Source organism: Aplidium turbinatum, chromosome 8 (genome assembly GCF_918807975.1).
Source record: "Aplidium turbinatum chromosome 8, kaAplTurb1.1, whole genome shotgun sequence".
Taxonomy (NCBI): Eukaryota; Metazoa; Chordata; class Ascidiacea; order Aplousobranchia; family Polyclinidae; genus Aplidium; species Aplidium turbinatum.
Genome location: NC_137479.1, coordinates 33,244,108 through 33,246,607, shown reverse-complemented (window position 1 = coordinate 33,246,607; position 2,500 = coordinate 33,244,108). Strand labels below are relative to the sequence as shown.

General features: G+C 62.8%; 1 non-coding gene and 2 pseudogenes across 1 annotated transcript; all 3 read right to left on the bottom strand.

The window, feature by feature from the left end:
- Nucleotides 1-222, bottom strand: part of LOC145776450 (large subunit ribosomal RNA) — a pseudogene marked incomplete at its 3' end in the record, with an annotated part of 3,380 nt that extends 3,158 nt beyond the window's left edge.
- Nucleotides 223-381: 159 nt separating this feature from the next.
- On the bottom strand, nucleotides 382-535 carry LOC145776420 (5.8S ribosomal RNA). Its single transcript, XR_014290221.1, has one exon. It is a non-coding gene; the product is annotated as a 5.8S ribosomal RNA (ribosomal RNA).
- Nucleotides 536-733: 198 nt separating this feature from the next.
- The window catches only part of LOC145776431 (small subunit ribosomal RNA), a 1,962-nt pseudogene continuing 195 nt past the window's right edge, over nucleotides 734-2,500 (bottom strand).

Sequence of the window (2,500 nt, the reverse complement as noted above, 5' to 3'; positions counted from 1 at the left end):
CGGGCGACGGCCTCGATCAGGGGGACTCGGGCCGGCCGGCGCTCGCCCGCGCGCCCGGGTCTGTACGCCACAGGTCGGACCGCTCCGAAAGCGGCCAGATTCGGCGCTGGGCTCGACGGTCCCGCTTCACTCGCCGTTACTGAGGGAATCCTCGTTAGTTTCTTTTCCTCCGCTTAGTAATATGCTTAAATTCGGCGGGTGCTCTCGTCCGACCTCAGGTCGCGTTTCTTTCCTTTTTCCTGGCCGAGCGGCGCCGCTTCGCGCTTTCTCGTCCGTGATCGGCGCCGCGGCAGCGCGCGCTCGGCCTCGCTTTGACGGGACGGCGGCGTTCGGTCGCCGACCCGCACCAGGGCGTCTACTGCTGGGCACGTTCGTTCGGTGAGACCCTGAGGCGGGCGCGGTCAAGGGATTAACCCGAGGCCGCAATTCGCGTTCGGATCGTCGACGCTCAATGTGTTCTGCAATTCACATCAATTCTCGCAGCTGGCTGCGTCCTTCATCGACTCGCGAGCCGAGTGATCCACCGCCAGGAGCGATAGCTCTGCTTTCTTTTTCCGAAGTCGCTCGTTTCGTAGCTGTGTGCAGTCGCCGGTCGAGCGGTCGTCCCCCGACGCTTCGAGCCCCGTTCCGGGGCACTCGAGCCGCGCTTTCGTCGCTCCGGTGCTCGCCGGGCCTGCGCCGTCTCCAGGACGGGCCGACCGAGGCTCAAAACGTTCCTTCGAAGAGGTTCAGGTAATGATCCTTCCGCAGGTTCACCTACGGAAACCTTGTTACGACTTTTACTTCCTCTAAGCGATCAAGTTCGATCGTCTTCTCGACGAGCCGCCGACCCGCGAAGGCCGGCGCCAAGCCGATGCGAGGACCTCACTAAAACGCTCGATCGGTAGTAGCGACGGGCGGTGTGTACAAAGGGCAGGGACGTAATCGACGCGAGCTGATGACTCGCGCCTACTGGGAATTCCTCGTTCGAGGGAAACAATTGCAATTCCCTATCCCGAGCACGGTCGGGGTTGCCGGATTTCCCGGCCCTTTCGAGCCGGGATCTCGAGCGAAGAGGCTCCGGCTGATCCGACCAGTGTAGCGCGCGTGCGGCCCCGAACATCTAAGGGCATCACAGACCTGTTATTGCTCAATCTCGTGCGGCTGAACGCCGCCTGTCCCTCTAAGAACGCCGGCAGACGCTCCTTCGTGGCGGCGCCCCGTGAAGGGCGTCGCCGGTCAGCGAGCGGCCGGGTATTTAGCAGGTCAGAGTCTCGTTCGTTATCGGAATTAACCAGACAAATCGATCCACCAACTAAGAACGGCCATGCACCACCACCCACGGAATCGAGAAAGAGCTCTCGATCTGTCAATCCTCGCCGTGTCCGGGCCGGGTGAGTTTCCCCGTGTTGAGTCAAATTAAGCCGCAGGCTCCACTCCTGGTGGTGCCCTTCCGTCAATTCCTTTAAGTTTCAGCTTTGCGACCATACTTCCCCCGGAACCCAGAAGCTCTGGTTTCCCTCGACCGGTCCGCCGCCGCCTCGACTCGAAGCTGCAGGCAGGCGGCGGCCCGGGGCCGGCATCGTTTACGGTCGGAACTAGGACGGTATCTGATCGTCTTCGAACCTCCGACTTTCGCTCTTGATTAAGGAAAACGTCCTCGGCAGACGCCTTCGCCTCGGTCCGTCTCGCGCCGATCCAAGAATTTCACCTCTAACGGCGCGGTACGAATGCCCCCGTCCGTCCCTCTCGATCATTGCCTCTCGTCTCGTCGTTTGCCGGCGGTCGAGGGAGGGGCCCTCTTCCGCTATTCCGTGCGTCGTTATCCGGGCCGCGTGCGGGCCTGCTTTGAACACTCTAATTTTTTCAAAGTAAAACCGGCGCCGGGCGCGCGCGCCGTCCGGTCAAGGAAAGCGCGGCCCGGCGGCCGAAAGCGCGGCGGCCGGCCGTGCGCGACCGCGAGGTCGGACGGCCGGGCGACGCCGGCGCCAATTCCAACTACGAGCTTTTTAACCGCAACAACTTAAGCGTACACTTTTGGAGCTGGAATTACCGCGGCTGCTGGCACCAGACTTGCCCTCCAATCGATACTCGCGCGCCCGGGCGCCGCCGGCGAGCGACGACGCGCCGAGCGTCCGCACTGCTTTGCGATGTGCTCATTCCGATTGCGGGCGCTCGTTCAGAGTCCCGCATCGTTATTTTTCGTCACTACCTCCCCGCGTCGGGAATGGGTAATTTGCGCGCCTGCTGCCTTCCTTGGAAGTGGTAGCCGTTTCTCGGGCTCCCTCTCCGGAACCGAACCCTGATTCCCCGTCACCCGTCACCACCGCGGTAGGCCGAGACCGTACCGACTCGAGTTGATAGGGCAGACACTCGAATGATCCGTCGCCTTCGACTTGGAAGCGCGCGATCCGCTCAGTTATCCAGAGTCACCACGGGGACCGGCCGCGCGCCGCGAACGACGACACGACCGGGCCGGCGAGGTCTGATAAATGCGCGCCTTCGCCGGCAGCGTTGCCGC